Below are 19978 nucleotides of genomic sequence, written 5' to 3'. Positions count from 1 at the left end.
ATTTGTAGAAGCACAGTCACAATGTCCACTATAGTGCACAAAGTTCAAATGCACATTGCAAATGTACAAATAAAAAAAGTTGCTTCAAATAAAATTTATACACTAATACTATCCTTAGTTTACACACACAAAAATTAGTTGTCAAATTGGGTAAACCACTGCCGGCTGTATTATATCCTGCCTGTTCATTTCCACAAAAATGCATTGAAAAAATTTTGCCGTCAGGGCGTGAGGGCAGCACTGGAGGGGCGCTTTTGACCTTGACAATTGTCAAACAAACTTCAAATTTGAAGGTTTATAAATAGGTTAAATCGGGTTAGGTTAAATGTTTTGAACAATTTATTAAACGGTTAAACGTTGAATCATAAATCGTAAACTCTCGATGGTGTTAAATGGTTGAAAATTGCAACAAAAAGGACTAGCAAAGGTGAAATTTTGCAAAAGGCACTTCTCGATTTCCCATCAACTGTTTCCCCAAAGCAATTCTACATCACCCCCTGTTCACGTACCTCACCTTCAAAAGTTGTACAACTGTTTTCTTGTGTTCCCAACATTACTCCACGCGTGTTGGTGACTATAAAAAGTTAGGTTAAATTGGAAACAGCTTCCCGTTAAAGAGTATGAATTGGGAAATTTAACAATTTTTTTTGTAGCAAAAGGAAACATTTGAAGGTGAGGAACGTGATTAGGGGGTGCTGTAGAAGAATTGTGTGCAAATGGTTTGTCCAAAATCGAGAAGTGCCTTTTGTAAAATTTCACTCTATAATTAGAGCTAGAAGAATATAAAAAACAGACAAGTATGTTTATAATTTTAATACTTTTCTTGAATGGGGTTTATGGGTCAAATTACTAAACAATGCAACATTTTCAGTTCTTGTATAACCAAAATTTGCAAAAATTGGTTTCAACACTTTAGATAATATTAAGTTTGCAACCATTACTTTGTGGTTTTTATCTTCACAAGGCAGAAAAGATGAACTGGCAATTGGCTCCAATAACAAAGACTCCACCACAGTTCTTGGATGATGATTTACTGGTATGTGTTCCAAAATATCAAATGTAATTTTTATAATTTTATTTATAAAATTCGTGAATGATCTTGTGGGATATTTTAATTTTCCTCTGTCTTGCAGATATATCAAGTCAAGCAACGGGGTAGATTTTGCGGTGGTTAGTAGTGAATCTAAACAATTTTTGCACTCTAACCTTTCTTCGATTGTTCTACAAATATATCCAGATAAAAACGCAACTGATGCAGAATTGATATCTGAGAAAATAGTATTACTGAACGTTAATTTATGAAGGTCACTAATTTTTTCAATGATATTGTCAGGTATATGTATATTTGTTTCTGTTGTAGATTTTTCAGAAGACTGAATTTGACCAATTTTACTTAAGTGATTACAGTTAGAATATACATTTGCTGATTCAGAAGTTGTTACTAAACCTGATTTAATTATTCTTTTAATAGCATAGTGTGCAGCCCTGGCATCAGTAGCGTCCTGAGAACCACCGCATAATCGGACATTGCTAAACATTGATTCAACTGCATCTGAGCTAAATGCTCGCGTTAAAACATAAAAAAAGCCACTCTCTTCGAGTAAATACTTGATACATTCTGCAGTGCTTTTGGCAGTGAATTTTACTGCTTCTGCAGTCTCTTTAGTCAATCCCGTCATCTTATTTGCCTTTGAAGATAGTTGAATGGAATCCATATAAGCAGGTAAAGTTTTTAACATCCAGAGAAGGCGTTCATCATTAATATCTGTATATGGAGCACTATTTTCATTTGCTTGCCGGATGTGCTGAGTTTTGTCATTGACATCATGAATTTTAAAAAATGTGTGCATCATTTCCATAAACTTTAGAGTCTCTTCAACATCAACAAAACCTGGATTGTTATATTTTCCCAAATACTCTATTGCTGCTCTTACTTCTATGGAAAATACTTGCACAGCACGACGGACGTTCATCTTTTCTAAATTGGTTGGGCAAATATGCTTCCTGGTCAAAAACTTTACCGGTTTAACAATTAATTTGTGTTGCATATCATATATTTTCTTTAAAAATCGTGCAGAAATAATACCGTTACCAGAATGCATGTCATGGTCCAAAAATATGTTCCTCAAATTTTTAATAATATGACAGTAATCAAAGCTCATAAATAATGGTATTGTTGGTTCTATTGGATGTTGAATATGAGTCATTAAATTATTACTTGATGACAGAGATTTGAAAAGGGCCACATTTGACTTATGGTTATCTGTCACAATTCTTAAAACTGTAAATCCACAATTATGTAAAAGTTTCATTACTTTTAACGTCAAATTCACAAAATCTATGTTTTTTAGAGTTCGATGGAAGAAATATCCGGCGGGTATCGTGTACTTAGTAGTCATGCCGTGAACAACGTAACATAACATTTTGTTGGCCAACGTTGGTTTTTTTCCAATTGTTTGACTACTCTCATTGGTAGTTTCTAACCCATAGAATTTGTCTTCTGTGCGGCTGTAACACAGTTTCTCCTTGATGGACATGTCGTCAACAATTAAACTACAAATCCTTTCAACGGGTTGTAGCACTTCGGCTTCTGCTTTCAAGCGTGCCTCTATAAGTCCTGTAACATCTTGTCCATTTCCTATATACCGTTCTAAAGTACTTCGACTAGGTAATTTCAATATAGAAGCTTTACCATAGTTGTATCCCTTTGGGGATGAAATCCTCCAAGCAATACATGATCTTACAGTTACTTCTGACCATCTAGATTTTTGTTTGTTGTAATTTAATATTTGGTCTAATAGAAATGTGGCTTTTGGGTCGTTATTCTTGGCATCAGCTTCAATTTTTTCGAATATACGGGCTTGATTCGTTTGATTGTCAATTTTTAATTGCAGTTTTTGTAGCTGTTGATTTTTCAGTTTGTTCTGTTTGTCCAAACGGTTTACTTTCATTTTCAGTTTTTTGATTTCAAGTTTAAGTTTTGATATATCATCAAGACGAAGATCAGTATTGGAACTTAATGTTTGGGATTCATTATATAAGGACTCAGGTTCAGAAGGAATTGTTGAGTGACTTAATCAGGATTCTACAATTTAAAAAAATATAATTAAAATTTATTAACTGCCAATAAAATATTACTGGAGGTTCTTCTGTCGATGTTGGACACGTGGATGTTGATTGGGAGGGAGGAGATAATCTTGGAGTAACAGTACTCTAAAATAAATAATTATTAGAGGAAAGTTCTAAAAAAAGTGTGAAAATAGGTAGGAACAGAAAAATAATTTTACTCCTGACTTTAAATTACGTTATTAATGTACTGTTCGCTTATATTTTCACAGTTGTAAGGATTGTAATTACAGGAATAATGGATGATGAGGGCTTGATATTTAAAGGAGTAGAAGACTGGGCAAGGGCAACGAAGGATTCGTGTGTGGATGCGTAATAAGCATCATCACCCTATAAAAACTATAATTTTATTTCTGTTAAGTTTAAAATGTAAATAAATATACATGAAAAACTGTTGGAACTGCATTTTTTTGCAAGCGTTTACTACCATTTGCTGCAAACTTAAAATCTGTGGGTTTAAAGTGCAAATTGCAAATGGTTGAGTACTGACTGACGATCTGCTGCGTTGGAGCTATAATAATTAATATTTAGTATTAAAAAAATAAGTGTTCAATAAGCTTTTCTTACAACAAAACTTCTCTACTTTATGTAGCCATTTTTCTCTTAAGAGGGGCTCAGAGGGAAACTGATGGAAAGACTTTGAGTACTTGGCAGGGCACTGGGGCACAATGCATTTTTTGTGGAACCGCATTTTCGTCCCAGTAAAATTAACGTAACAACTTAAACTATGTAATAATAACGAACCACTAACTGAAGTTAAACGACCAAATAGGAACAAAACAACAAAAACCAACACTAATTAAACTATGAAATAATAACGAAACACTAAACGAGTTGAAACGACAAAATGGGAACGAAACACCACAAAACAAATAAAAAAGGAACGAAAACTGCAAATCAAAAAGAAAAACAACGAACAATAACAAATGGACTTCACAAATAACTATTTTCAGCGCGCTTAAAGATTCTCAAGAGAATTTTAATTTGAATGTCAGATTTGACACCAAAAAACAGTGAGTACCATCCAACCAACATAAAATAATAAAAATTCCTAAAATGCGCCCATCCGCTAGCGCCCTCACTAAAATCGGAGGATACAGTGGAACTACAGTTATGAACAGGCCGTATTAACTAATGCAGCAGGTCGTGGGGTAAACAATAATATGGAAAAAAAAATTAAAACTGTAGAGCAGCTAAGTAAACGAAGAAGTCAGCTGTTATACCGACAAGTTTTATTTATAATTTTAAGCAACTTGCTACTAGAGGGTGCTAAAAATTTACTAAGGTTGGTAAAGCAGTGGGTTACATGCTGGAATGCCAAAAACAGCATACAGTTATCTTCAAGTTATAATAAAAAAAAATAAAAACTGCGTCCACTACAGTGGGCACAGTGACCGAAAGGGTTAAGTAATGAGGTTCATTGTCAGATAAAAAGTCCTCATCAGAATCCTCTCCACTAACAACTAGAGTATCAGTCGATGCATAGTCGGAATTTTGGGAGAGAACTGGGCATGGCAATTCATCTTGTGGGACAGGAGCATTTGAAGATGGAATAAATTACTTTTGTTCTATCAGTTGACTTTTTGAATGCTGGATGTTGACCATGCAGAAATAACAGTCGTTTTGGTGATTTGAAGGCTTTTTCCAAATTCTAGGGATCCGAAAAGGCATACCTTTTCTAGTGCCACGCATCCAGGCCTCAAGATTCGAGCGACAAGCGCCGCTGTAAATATGAGGCGCCCACGACACATCTTGATTTTGAATGGGCATTCCAAAATATAATTCGTACGCCTGTCAAACCTTTGTGTTATGCTGAATTTTGCATTTGACTTGCTTAGGTCCAATGTACATTTTATTCCATACAAAACATCCAAAAAAAAAAAAAAAACTCAAACAAATTGGTCGTTACCAAGTGTAATCAATATCAAACTCCAGGTGAAATAGGGTCGTAGTCTGAAAATACTCTGAAACAAGTAACAGAAAAGTGCAACTTTTAAAAAAAGGGTACCCAACATTATTAATGTTTATGAGATTATCAAATTTAACATTCTATAAATATGAATTACTGTACTGCCATACAAGATGGTTGAGAAATTCCTCTAAAATCTAATCTTATGGTTAAACTTAAAACTAATAAAATTAAAATTGAACTGGCTAATGCTTAGCCGTTTTAAACACAATGGCTGTACCCCATATTTTCTTCTTTTTCGTGATTTTCTAGAGCTTCGTAGATACATACTAACTCAAGAGGATCCATTTTCAAACAAAACTACACGTCTTTTCCCCAACAGCGCAGAGCTGACACGGACACCTCGCGAAATTTCCGCATAGTTTTGTCGCGGGGTGGTTGAAGCTGAAATTCCGCGCTCTAAATTACGCAGATGAAGTTCCGCCAGATATGCCCCCGGCCTAAATTTTGTAGCAATTTCGACTTGTTTCGTCAAACCATACTCCAACATACCAACTGCTTTTTCACGTCTTTGTACATATAATTTTCGCTTAATAATCACTCTTCCACTATTCAATTCAAAATAACGTAAATAAGGATTTTTATGAAACGAAAATAAACATACCAAAAACTCTGTTTTCCTAAATTTGACCATTCGAAAAAATACATAACAATTAATTAACAGATACTCTCTACTCTCGCCGTCAATGTAACGATCTGTTTGTGTATTGCTTCCATAGGCATGGTGTCTTCAGTTCGAGTGACTTTCGTTGGTCTTGTACTCGCTGCGGTTGTTTCGGCGGCGATTCCTGTGAGTTGTTAATATAGATCTCGACCATCTTATCTGCAAGCTCCGCAGTCTTGTCAAGTGTTAGAGTGCTTTTCTCTAAAAGGTACATGGGCGGAGTCAGAGATCTGCGCGTGTAAGTTGGCGGGAATAGATGATACTATTAGACAGTGGCGTATCTTTTGGATATTGAATCTGGGGGCAATGTTATGTGGTACTATCACAGCCAAAAAAATGGAAACACAAATTTATTTTGTGGAAATGTCTTTCCGATGTTATAAAATCATAGGCGCAACAATTTTTTCCCAAAAAATTTTACTGCCAGTGTCAGTTCGTGAAAATGAACAAAAACAAATGCGCAGACACTTCAATACCAAACAAAAAACTCGAATCATTGCGAAATTAGAAGAAGGGTGGTCATTGCGACGGATTGCAGCTGACATAGGTGTTAGTTACAGCTGTATTTCTAAAATTTAAAAAAATGGAACCAACATAATACGGTCGAACGTCGTGTAGGCTCTGGACGGCCAAAGATAACCAGTATAGAAGAAGATGGCATGCTGGTTGATTATATGGAACAATCACCATTTTCATCTGTAGTCGAAGGGCGGCTAGAAGTGAACTTCCCAGGTTCAATTGGAAATGCTCGTCGACGAGTTATGACTACCGAGTTGTTCAATAGAGTAGCAGCAAGAAAACCAATTTTAACTGAAGAACATAAGGAAAGGAGAATCGGATTCGCTCTTCAATACTTAGACAGAGACGTCGATTTTTGGAATAGAGTTGTTTTCTCAGACGAGAAGACTTTCCAGTCTTGCAAAAACGGAAGTGGTGATGTTTACCGAAATATATTAAATGATATGCTGCCAACTACTAGAGAAAGATTTCCTGGAAATAACTTCATTTTTCAACAAGACAATTGTCCTATTCACAGAGCCAGAATTGTTAGAGAATGGATTGAAAACAATGAAATAGATGTCTTAGACTGGCCTGCAAGAAGTCCCGACTTAAACCCTGTCGAAAACTTTTGGTCTTTTCTTATGAAAAAAAAAAAAAATTATGACGTAGTAGACCTACGACAAAAAATGAATTATGGAAATTAATAGTACAAGCTTGGCACGATGTTGATGAGAACTCTGTAAGGACCACGGTCTTGTCTAAGAATAGAAGATTACATGCTGCAATAAGGAAAAATGGAGCAGCAACAAAATATTAAATTTATTAATGGTGTTCGTCATTTCGTTCATTCTTCCACTAGATATTTTCCAGTATTTATAGTTTCTGTAAAAGTAAATAGAATTTAATTTGTTAAATTTATTTTCTGTCTGCTTTAGAATGAACGCATCTGATTTTCTGACGTCTTTTAACGCCAACATAACAGAGAAATTGTACAATAGGAAAATTAAATAAAAATCGATGACATGAGCAATTTAGGTGTTTCCATTTCTTTGGCCTTGATAGTACGTCAAATTAAATCTTTTTTATTCAATTTTGTCATTTACATCGACGTTTATTTATGTCACATCAACTAAGTAAAGCAACTGTTTTATGCAACAGCCAAATAATAAAAAAAAAAGAATTTTCCAATGACAATTTTAATTATCTATATACAAATATATATATACAAATTTTTGTATTTGTTACATTCCAAAAATGTCTAAATCATCCTCAAGCACGTATACACCGCTCATACTACTGTCATCATCACTGTTGTCGCAATCTTCGTCTGAAGAACCCGTGTTGACCGTAAATGATAAACTTTCGAGCGCAGCATCAAAAACGTGCTGTTTTTGAATGAAGTCGGTTTCGATTTTCAGTACTTTTTCACAGGTTTTCCTCCATATTTCTGGGGATAATTCAGCGAATTTTTTTCGAGCCAGCCGTTCCACATCATTTAGTTTAAAAGTGGTGTTGTTTGTTGCCACCCAGTTTTTACAACACCCCAAATTTTTCAATAGGATTGAATTCCGGACTGTAGGGGGGCAACCTTAAAATGTCATGTCCGTGCTCTTTTAATAGTTTATCAAAACGATAATCTGGACTCTTGGTTTTATACAATTTCACTAAATTGTATAATTCAGGTTTTGAGGGTTGTGTGGTATTTTATTTTGTCTTAAAAATGCGATCATGTCTGCTTTCCGGGAGGCAGAGGTTGGATCCTTTGTATCACGGACGTTGTGATATGACGCGTTGTATAATACAAGCACCGAACGTGGCGGGAGGTTTGGAAGTAGCTGATATCGAATCCACTTCTCAAATTTTGCAGAATTCATATCGTTATGGTAGTCTCCTGATTTAGACCCTAAAATTTAAATGCAATAGATATGTGATATTTGCAAAGGATTATCTTTTACCTGATTTAAATATAAGTAGTCCATTTTCAATAAATCCTGATTCATAGCCTGCGTGAACTATAATGAGTCTTTGCCCTTTAGAAATTGGTTTTTTCAACGACAAATTTTTGTCATCAACCCAGTCTTTAGATTGGGTGTGACTACTATGTATATACGTTTTGTCTTCATATACAATAGTTCGTCCTTCTTGCCTATACTGGGTTATTTTTCGAACAAATTCGATTCGTTTTAATCTTATGTCATATGATTCGACTAGTGCCTTACGATTATCTGATGTTTTTTTCCCTCGAAATCCCATATGGGTTTTTCATAACCCTCCATAACGTGCTTGTAGAGGCCTCAAAATTAATTTCTGACTATTTAATTTCTGCCAGAATACCTATGAAGATGAAGAATTATTAATCAACAAGAAATCCATATACTTAATAACTGAATTATAAACTGCGCGTCAAAAGTTAGGGATATATTTTAATTAATGAAATTTGATCCTATTCAATTGTTTCGAACTTCATAAATGAACCATGGCCGACTAGTATAAAGATTATGGCCTGTCCAAGAGGTACCATACGTGCTGCCATCTATTAATAATTTAAAAACGACAAAAGAATTATTAACATTTTTTGAAAGGCACAGAAGCATTCATACCGAAACAAACCACCATTACACGTTTTGAAGTCACATAATGTTAAATCAAATTAAAATTTGTCAAAATTATTAAGTGTAATTATTAATAGATGGCAACACGTATGGTACCTCTTGAACAGGCCATAATCTTTATACTAGTCGGCCATGAAAGAACTAATATTTAACATATTTGTCATCGATATCCGTAACTATAGACGTGATGTTTAAATACGTACTTTTTAAGGACGGCCTTCTCTTTTCAGTCACATAAAAATTGTAAATTACATATATCCCTAATACACTGAAGTTGGCCAGCATCTAAAGAATTCGGGAAATTTTTCTTTTCTCGCTTTTTTGTGGAGAGGAAAATGATGTTTGGCCATTAACATTCTGTTTGGCTTGCTTGGAAATTTTTCTATATAATTTATCTGATATTCCAGTTGCCAAAATTAACTTACTGTAAGAACTTCTAGTTATTTACTGAGAACGATTTAACACACTTATAATCAAAAAAACACGTCCAGAAACTTAAAATATCAAACTATACACTCACGATAAACCAAGAAAATTCTCCAAAGAGTTCTCTAACGCCAGACGCCACTGAAGATGAATCACCACTTGCTGGATTCTGTCACCCCGCAATGCCGACCCAAATTTCGTTTCTGCGCACGTTTATTGGTGTGTACCTTTTACAGAAAAACACTCTACTCCTGTTGTTCCGGAAAGTACCAGTACAGGAAGTCATCCTGCATTAGGGAACCTGCGAGCGTTTTCATTTCCCTTAGTAATTGTGGGAGTTTACAATCTCCCAGTTCCAGTTCGTTCAGGAGTTTCCGGATCTGACGTTCTTACGACTCCCGTCTACGCTCGAATCAGCTTTTGTTTTATGGTATCGTTACCTTCTGGAGGATTCGCTATAATAATAATAATAATAATAATAATAATAATAATATGTATTTGCCCAACAGATACAAATCCATTAACAGGACAAAAATAAATACAATTCAGACTTTACAATTAAAATTAAAATAAAATAAAATATAAAGATAATGAGAACACTCCATCACTTCTTCTGAAAAAATATGTCCGCATAATGATCATTGGCATTTTTACACAATCGACAGAGTGGTGAATTTTTCAGAATATTAGTTCGCGAGGTTGGAAAACTAAATGTCACTGAATGACGAGCATTTCTTCTCGGTACATGGAAGTTAACTTCAGACAAAATATTGGGACAATCTACCTGATCATGGATTATTTTCCACATAAAGTGAGCACTCTGCAAATTTCTTCTTGATGTCAAGGACTGCATGTTGTGTTGCTGAAGTAAAGTTTCATAATGAACATTCCTTGCTGGGTATACACCTGTAGTTTTAAATGATAGAAATTTGAGAAAACGACGCTGGACACGTTCAATAAGTAGTTGATAAGTAAGATAACACGGAGACCACACAATCGAGACATATTCTAGCTTACTACGGACAAAGGAAGAATATAGTGACTTAAGCAGGTCTGTATTTTTGAAATACGTGGCGGAACGCATTACAAATCCCAAACTTTTGGATGCAGATGAGGTTATAGCTATAATATGTTGAGAGAAACTGAGCCGATGATCAAATATAACCCCCAAATCTCTGATGGTATCAGTTTTGACTAAAAATTGACCATTTATGTAGTAAATAGAAGGTATAACGCTGTTATTACGACAAAAAGAAACATAGAAGCACTTGTTAGTGTTTAATTTTAAGTGATTATCAGAGCACCATTGTACAATAAGATTAATATTATTCTGGAGATGGTCAACATCATTAGCTGACGAGACAGGAGAAAAAAGTTTTACATCATCTGCAAAGCCAAGGATAGAGCAAGACGTGGACATTAAGAGATCATTAATGAATAACAGGAACAGCAGGGGTCCAAGATTGGAACCTTGTGGTACGCCAGAAGTGGACATGTAATCAAATGATTTATAACCATTGTAATAGACATAGTTGAGCCTGTTGATTAAATACGAACGTAACAATGCAAGGAATGATGAACCAACATGTGATGTCGGATACGCTGGAATCCAACGCCGCTATGACATTGAAATATTTTTTATGCCGAGGTTGTCAAGTCAAGTCAAAATACATTTATTTAAGCTGGTGATATAACAATTATTTCTTAAGATATTACACGGCATGGGGCGCTGCTGAGGCTTAGGGACTTTTCAGCGCTTGACTTAATTATAGTATAATACGTCGATCTGTTAATAACCTTATTGCTAGTGTGTTAATAAGTTGGTACAGTGTTAGGCTTAAGTAAATGCACATTTTATTCTAATTAGTGCTACTTAGTGTCTTCTTCGGGTCTTCATCGTGGTCCTTGGTTGTCGGTTGTTCGTCCTGGTCCTGGAGGGCTGGAGGAGGCTGAAAGAGAAGTGTTGGGGGGAACCGTCGTCGTCGTCGGCGGGTAGACGTCCGGATCCAGGTGGGTCTTGTCCGTGGTGTCGTGGAGGTGGAGGTGGAGAAGTGGTGGGGAGCGGGGACGTCAGCGTCCTCGTAGCGAGATTGGCGTGTGGTCAACTGCGTCCTGGAGAGCCTGCGGGAGGTCGGGGTATAGGGTTTCCGGGAGAGCGGTAGGTGCGTGCAGGAATTAGGGAGCAGTTGCATCGAACTGCCTTGCATTGTGGGATTTGTTTGGCATGCAATGTTAGTCGCGTTTGTGTAAATTTGTAACGTTTCGAGGTGGCACCGGGATACGTCATGCAGATAGATTGGGATTTTAGGGGGTTAGGTTTGACTCGGCAGTTGTTGACCCACGTTTCGTATCGCCGGAGTGCTTCCTGGATGGTGGAGGTGGCTCGTTGGGATCTCGTGGGATGTCCAGAACGCGGTGTCGTCGGCGAACATCCTCGTCTTCGTGTAATGGGAAAATCAGTGCAGTAAATGGAGTACAAAATAGGTGAAAGTACGGAGCCTTGAGGGACTCCGGCTCGGATGTGGATGGGTTGTGAATAGGAGTTTTGAATTTTGACTTTGCAGGATCGGTTGTGTAGAAACGAGTCTAGAAGAATGATGAGTTTTGGATTAATTCGGACTTTGATGAGTTTGTAGATTACCCCATCGTGCCAGAGGTTAGGTTGACAAATCGGGTAGAGTCGGTATAGAGCTTTAGAATGGGGTTCAATGCGGAGTGTTGCGAGCGAAATCCGAATTGTTGCTGGGGGATAATGCTATTTGTTTCCAGGAAGTCTTTTAGGTGGTTGGTTAGGATTTTTTCGAAATTTTTTCCAGTGATATTTAGGAGAGAAATTGGACGATAAGAACCTGGGCTGTGGGAGTCTTTTCCGGGTTTAGGGATCATGATTGTGGAGGCTTGATTCCATGAAGTCGGGAAATATGAGGCGTTTAGACAAGAATTGTAGATGTTGGTCAGAGCTTGAATGGCTGTTTGCGGAAGGTTTTATAGGAGTATCGCCTTGATTTGATCTGGCCCTGGGGCTTTGGAATTTTTCAGATATTTGATGCGGGATTCGACTTCTTGGAGGGAGATTTCGTCGGTGAAGTCATTGTCGGGTACCTGCATGTTAAAGAGGGCTAAGGGATCGAAGGGTTGGTCGCGGAAGTCTTGCACTTCTTCGGACCCAAAGTTGTAGAAATCGTCTTGGTTTAGACGACGTGTTAAAATGTGGTCGACTTTAAAGATGTGCGCAACATATTGGTACAAACCTTTCAGGGACTTGTTACTTATGATTATTCCTTTTTGGAATGGTAATAGTGATTTTTCCCCAATTTCTCGAACATGTGATGTTTCAGTCATTGTATTTATAATGAGGTCCTGATGGTCTACATTTATGCCATGCATTACTTCCAGAAGGAAAGAATTTCAAATTGGTATTAAAAATATCGAACCAGTCATTGGCTAATTTGGATGTTTCTGCATAATATGCATCATTTATTAAGTTGTTGTCCCCACAACAACAGATCTCCAATTAAAATCCCATTTTCGGGTATCGGCAACAATTTTGAAGATTTAATTTTAAAACTATATAGAGTTCGCTCAATCGCAGTTCAACATGGTGACTCATTACAATCTGACAACTGACTTTCAGTCAGTAGCGTAACGTACGCACTTCAGGAGGGGATGGCTTATTTAATTTAATAAATTTAAAAAAATCAATAAGTAATTGAAAAATGTGGTTTTATAGCGTTTTTTTATACAATCAATCGCATTAAAAAATCTCGTCCTAATTTTCTTGTTGGCATTATTATAAAAAAAAAACAAGCTTCACAATGAACATATCTTTATTATACACATTTAATTTAACCCTTAATTACTCGCGCTTTGTCTTGTTTATTAATTGGTCGCACAGTGTATTTTATACACCATCACGTTTTTGGACTTTTTAAGCTTTTCTTTTATTTCAGTTTTATAATTTTTATGATTTTAACCAACTTGTACAATAAGAAAAATTCAACAATTCAAAATTCAAATTCAAAAATACTCTAGGGTTTTATTTAAATTTAGAACATACAACATAAAATAACTTTAAATTCACAAAAATGAGAAACAAAAAACAAAAATTCAATTCTAAAACAATGAGAATAAGACTTTATTCTTGCTCTTCTGTTCTACTTTTACGACAGCTTACGCATTCTTGTGTTTTTACTACGTGTTCTTTACATGCTAGTCTACCACACAAGTCGCATGTGATGGTTGTAACGCGATTTTTCTTACTTTCGCAAAAGACACATTTACCTCGATTTCTTGTAACATTCCTCTCAATGTTCGTTGAAGTTTTTTTATATTTAGAAAGAAAGCCTTTTATATCTATAGGAAGCGTCTCAATGTTTGCTCGAGTTTCCAGATGAGGCTTCATCAAAGACAATGCAACGTTTTTCAGAAAAATACGTCGTGGCTGTTTATTGGAGTCTATGTGAAAGTATTTATAAATTATGTTAGAGTTTATTCCCGCAATATTAATCATTTGGAAAAAAAGAACCAGAGGCCAGCGTCTTGTTCGTTTTTGTACCGAATAATTACCACACATTTCGTCAACGGTGTCAATTCCGCCTTTAGTAGAATTGTAAAACAAAACGATATCAGGCTTATTTGAAGATCTGTCGACAATATCGTCGGCGTGCATAGTCGAGAGTAGTATCACAGCTTTATTTTTTTTTTGGCAATAGGATACTAGCGTCATATCCTTCCGAAACGCAAATATTGAAGATGGAATTGGTCGTGATTTATTAGGTAATAGTTCGGCAGGTATCTCTTTTTTATTTTTTCTCAATGTGCCAACTAATGTGGTTTTTTTGTTTAGTAAATCCTCTGCAAGTGGGTAACTCGTGTACCAATTGTCAGTCGTCAAGTTTCTATTTTTTCCAACGTAGTCGTTTGTCAACCTACTGACAACTGCTTGTGGAGAATTTTCACAGACATAAGGTCCGTCTGGCTGCTTGCCACAGTAAAGCTCTAAATTAGACAAGTAAAATGTTTTGGAATCGCATAAAGCAAAAATTTTTAGTCCATACTTTGCCGGCTTGTTTGGCATATACTGAATAAAACTGCATCTTCCTCGGAAAGGAATCAGCATCTCGTCAATTGTCATAAACTCTCCAACGCAATAAGAGCCCTTGCAGTTTGCAACAAATGCATCAAATATATGTCGTATTGCTGCCATTTTGTCGGTTATGCGTCTGTTTTCTCTAGTGCCCACATCGTCAAATCGGACTACAGAAAGAAGAAACAAGAAACGGTTTGCGCTCATACAAGCTCGAAATATTTCTATTCCCGTTCCGTCGGCGCTAAACAATTCGTGAAAATTGGTATGACCTTGTTTTTTTACACCGGAGAGAATCAGCAGTCCCAAGAATGCCAAAAATTCTTCCTTATTTGTCTCACGTGCATCTCTCTCTCGCGCATAATTTTCCTGTTTTCTTCTGATAAAAATATTTGTACATCTTACAATCTCTTCAACCATCGCAGCATTTATAAATTTCTCAAAAGCAGATATTTCGTTTGATATCTCACTTTTTGGGACGAGGGGATGACAACGTTCTTTACAAATGTTTTTTGCAGGTGTCTTTGACTTTTTCTTCAGAGGCAATTTGCTCCATTCCAAGTTATGCTTTGTTTTGTAAACTGGACCATCGCCATCGTTTGCATTTTGAAGAGCTGTTGTTGCCGTAACTGAATAATCTGAATGTTCATCTTCATTTACCAAATTATCGACATTGTTATCGCCACTAGCCTCTTGTTCTGAATTGCTTTCATGTTCACTAAGTTCGAATTGTTCTTCGGAATCTGCTGAATCGTCTCCACCCACTATTTGTTCTTCAGATAGATCTTCATCATGAAAAGCAGCTAATTCTTCATCAGTCAAACAATTGGGATTCCTCACTTGGATTGGAAACCTGTTTTCAAGTGAAAAAATATTTTTGTAATCAGTTTTTGATCAAATTTTATTCGATGTATGTTTTATACTTTACACAATTAATACTTACATATTAAGTCGCACGGTGTAATTTGTACACAGGACAAAATCAAACTAATTTAATTAGCAATAACACACTGTACGGTCGCTGTTCTTAACCTCAAATGCTTATAAGAAAGATAAATGAGGAATACCTAGAAGCGCTTGCGCATTGAAATAGTTTTTAGCAAATGGCCGACAAAAACGTCAACTGCGTGTATTTTATACACGCATGCGAGTAATTAAGGGTTAAAGCAATGGTTCAATACCATCTATTTCCACCGAACTGAATTCCTCATCTTCATCCAAGTCACTGGTGTTAACAACAAAACATAATTCGTCCGATATTGCGTCAAATATATGTTCTTTTTGCATATACTCGTTCACAATTTTATCTACGTGGTCACATATCTTACCCCAGTCTTGTGCTGTAATTTCACCAAATCGCTGACGTGTTAATTGTTCAACGGTTGCAATTTTGAAATCAACATTCCTGGCAGCGACCCAAGTTTTGACCAGGGCCCAAATTTTCTCAATTGGGTTTACTTCAGGGTGATAGGAAAGCAACCGCAGTACCTTATGTCCATGTTTGGCCAACTGGATGTCTAGTACATAGGGCAGATTTTTGTCCTTGTGCCGTTTTATAATTTCATATAATTCAGGCTAATAAACGCCGTATAAAAGGTCGCAAAATCGAGAGTAAAGAGGAAGTCGAATCCAGTGTGCCACGAAGACGAGAAGTACCCACGACAATATACCCAAGTAGAGCCCTGCTGAAGCCTTGTCCAGCTGATTGTTCCTTGCCCGAAATTGCGACGGAAGACTTAGAAAAGTTCCATGTTTTTTTGTAAGTGAAAGATTCTAAATTTAAACCGTCATGCATGTGTTATCTTGCTTCTGGGCCTTCTTCGATAATCGACTGATGTGTGATTAACCTGAACCTCCGTCATTATATGGAAAATTTAACTTATTAAACTGGGGAATGGTCCATTACTGTCATCGAAAGGGCGAAAGTTTATCAACTAAGAACTGAGGAATTATCTGAGAGATGGGTTACTAGTCTGTCGCTTAAATGCAAACGCCATTAACAAAATGATGAAGATAACGAAAGCGATCACTGCACTCTGCGGTCCCTGTTTTAATGTGAATCTCGGAATTTTGACGAATCTTGGGAGGATTTCCGGATAACCCGTGTACCCTAATAAAAACTTTAAGACTTCCCGTAGTTAATGAATAATCGCGCATTTTAGAAATATGTAGTATTTTCATTTGTTATTTTTGCTCTAAGGTCCGGAAACTTTCTTCCATGATTTTTGAACAGTTTCTTTTATTCTTTTTAATTTTTTATGGAAATGCTAATCATCCCAAATTTTATTACTGTGACTTAGGGTAATAGGGAATGATCCTTGTGAAAAGTACCATTTGCAAATTGGGCCTCATCCGTCCATGTCCATTTAACGTCATACTTGTAATATTCACTGCCAATTAATTTAAGTTTTATGCTAATATTTTAATAATCAGGGATAGGAAAACAATATTTAACGGATATTTCAAGTAACGTTTTCGTTTTAATTAACTTTAAGCGGACATTAATAATTGGCCTTTTCTAGTAACGGTTGATTACCTATATTTAATTGAAGTGAATAGTAACTCTTTTAGTTTTGTTTTATCAAGTAGGTAGGAATTATTTAGCGGACGCGTCAAATAACGATTTTCGGTTTCGTAGCCTTAAGAATGCAATTATATTTAATCTTTGTCTGGGAACTACAATTTTAACTATTAATTCTGTATGAATTTATATTTAATTGTTAATTAACATTTTAACTTTTATCTAAACAGCCGCATTATCAAATGAGTCCCTCTTAATATCGAGCACACTTATTGTGATAATTCCAGAAAAATTAAATTCGAGAATTCACCTAATTTATTCGGTTAGAGTAAACAGATTTTAAATACTTCATATCTACCAAGTTTTGCCTATAAGAACATTTGATTTTTTTTTTTACTTCATCTTCCCCATTTTCACACTTTTAAACCTGGGAACAACTTTTCTTTCGATTACTCCCAATAGCACAGAAAGCCCATGAGATAAACACCATAAAATTTTCAATTACTTTAAATTTATTTCAAATTATAAGGCATTCACCCCATAGCTGGAATCGGAAACACTTCAGAGATAGAACAGAGAAACAAAATTCATTTACGGAATTTAAATAAAGATCATCAAATTTAACTAAATAGATAACTCATTATGAACTCTGTCATGTTCAGATTGGAAAAATAATCAAAGAATTTCTTTGATTTTTATAAACCCTACTTTAAATTGTTACAGGCACTTTTAGATTTTCGACTCTAAAATAACAATCTACCAATCAGTCAATTAAAACTTTTTTGATATTAATAAAATTAAAGAACTTTTGTTTGTTCAGTGTCTATCATAAAAAAAGTAATAAGATCATCTTCGTTTTATTTTAGGAATAACACTATTTTGTTTAAACACAAAGCTAAGGAAAATCAATCAGTAATTGAGTAGCGCAGCTGTTTATTTATTTGTTCAATTACATTTCAATAAAAAGAAACATATATTAAGAGACGACCATCATAAGGGAGTACCCCTACCCGGCAGAAAATCTCAGGACACGAAACAACCGAGATACAAATATCCGGTATCGGCAGGTGTTGTCCGGACACTATTTCCACTCGTGGAGGTATAACGGGCGCAGGGTTAGCAAACTCCGGAAGAGTGGCCAGTGGGCGTGGTTGCATCCCAGCTACAGTCCTCGACGTACCAACTGCCTCCATTGTGGAATCCGCGGATTCCAACGTCAGCGGTTCACGAAGTTGCGCAAGAATTACTCTTGCATCAAGAAAAGGGTCCTCGTCATCCGAGGAAAGCAAAGAATTACCCAATTGTCGTTGCGGATCCCCTAGACATAAACCAACCCATACAAAAAATTGCGTTGCCAAAGTAAGAATTAATAATAATAAGTCCACAACCAGTACCAAATATTTCGCAAACTTAATAATCAGAATCGTTACTTACCCATTGTTACTTATAAATCGCACTCCTGATGTTCTGACTTTTGGAAGGAAACTAAGAAACAATAAACGGCCTTCTTCATTTTCTAAATTTATAAATAATCCGACAAGAGAAATCACGCGCTCTAACGAAGTAGCATCAATTGGTGGAAATACTATCAGTACTGAATCTGATTGGTCAAGAAAGTGGAAGGGCCTATATGCACCCTCTTCATTTTAATCACAAATATCTACTCTCATTGCACTTCACAACGAACAACAAAAATATTTCTTTCTAGCACAATTAACATAGGAAGTAAAAAAAAATAATTAAACCAAGCATAAACACCCCTCTTCTTGGGCACGTAAATAAAATCGGGTAGTCAAAAAAAAAAGAGTTTACATTTTGATTGGAATCATAAAAGACTTACAACAAAAATATTTATATAATATAAACAGGAGATTCATTTTTTTTGTTTCTTTCCCCCGTTGGCCTCTTGAGCAGATTCTGAAAATAAAATAAATAAGTAGATTACTTTTCTTTTATCGACATTGATTTAATAAACAATAAAAAAAAACAAAAACGAAAAAATAAATAAATGAAATACTTACGAGTAGGTGCCGGCCGTTTGGCAAGCCCTATCTTTGGCCTGAGCCAGGCGCTGAAGGTGGAGACGTCGGGCCTCCCGAAACAATTCTTGAATGTGTTCGGGTGTGAAAGTACCTTGCAGTTCCCCATCTTCCTCGGAGGAGGATTCAAAGAAATAATCAATTTCAAGGTCATTGAAGCCTTAAAACAATAATCTTAACGTTAATAATAATACAAATAAATAAAGAAATAAAAATCGTAAAAGTGCCGTAATGATTAAATAAAATTTTACCAACCTTGAGCACGAAGAGCCGCACGCCGGACTTCGTCGGCATAACAAGCTGGCCAACCGTGGTCAGACGAATTAGAAGCTACAACACAATAATAATAATAATTATAAGGTAAACTAAACCATTTATAAAAACACAAAACATTTATTCATGAATAAACGCAACTAAATAAAAATTAAATCAATAGTTACCCATTAGTCACTCCTTCAGAACACAAACACAGAATGAATAAAAATTTACGAAAATTACCACTTAAAAACTAACACACTTGCCCCACCTACACTTGGTAATCAGGTCACAACCCCATTCGCCCCAGTAATATAGATAAAGCCCGAAGGTAGTTAAAAAGAAATTTAAAAAATAACCCATCTGTTTCGAACTCGTTTGACGATATATGTTTTCTTGTATTTAATAAAAGGAATGATACGGATTTCGAACGCGTCCAGTGAATTGATATTTGAAAGATACGTTGAAATAGGTAGGATGACTGATAAAAGAACCAGCGGACTGTCGTTACAGATTAGAGATGTTTATTTCCTGAAAGAATTGGAAAATCGAAAAATCGAAAAGATGAATTATCTAAAAACTGACAAATCGAGAAATCGAAGTCGAAAAATTGAAAAATCGTGAAATCGAAACATCAGAAGAACGAGAAGTCGAGAAGTCTAAAGATGGCAGAATTCAAAATTGAAAAATTTGAACATACAAAAAAGACAAACCGAAAAAGTGAAAAATCGAAACATCGAAGAACTGAAAAATTAATTCCGAAAAATTGAAAAATCGAA

General features: G+C 35.8%; 1 protein-coding gene and 2 long non-coding RNA genes across 7 annotated transcripts in view; 2 read left to right on the top strand and 1 right to left on the bottom strand.

The window, feature by feature from the left end:
- LOC135130432 (uncharacterized) overlaps positions 1–19978 on the top strand; it is a 115725-nt gene that overhangs the window by 35563 nt on the left and 60184 nt on the right. The window lies entirely within an intron of this gene.
- On the top strand, positions 148–3637 carry LOC135130165 (uncharacterized). Of its 3 annotated transcripts, none has more exons than XR_010280684.1 (3): positions 148–797; positions 872–1036; positions 1134–3637. It is a non-coding gene; the product is annotated as an uncharacterized LOC135130165 (long non-coding RNA). The 3 variants fall into 3 exon arrangements; XR_010280683.1 differs by having other exon boundaries at positions 150–1036; positions 1134–1304; positions 1361–3522; XR_010280682.1 differs by having other exon boundaries at positions 150–1036.
- Positions 3455–3940, bottom strand: LOC135130166 (uncharacterized). Its single transcript, XR_010280685.1, has 2 exons — positions 3694–3940; positions 3455–3637 (listed from the first exon to the last, which is right to left on the bottom strand). It is a non-coding gene; the product is annotated as an uncharacterized LOC135130166 (long non-coding RNA).

The sequence above is a fragment of the Zophobas morio genome, unplaced genomic scaffold (genome assembly GCF_036711695.1).
Source record: "Zophobas morio isolate AGI-343-1 ecotype UQ-CSIRO unplaced genomic scaffold, CSIRO_AGI_Zmor_V1 ptg000017l, whole genome shotgun sequence".
Classification (NCBI taxonomy): domain Eukaryota; kingdom Metazoa; phylum Arthropoda; class Insecta; order Coleoptera; family Tenebrionidae; genus Zophobas; species Zophobas morio.
Note: the sequence above shows the minus strand (reverse complement) of the source record. Positions and strands in the feature narration are given on the sequence as shown.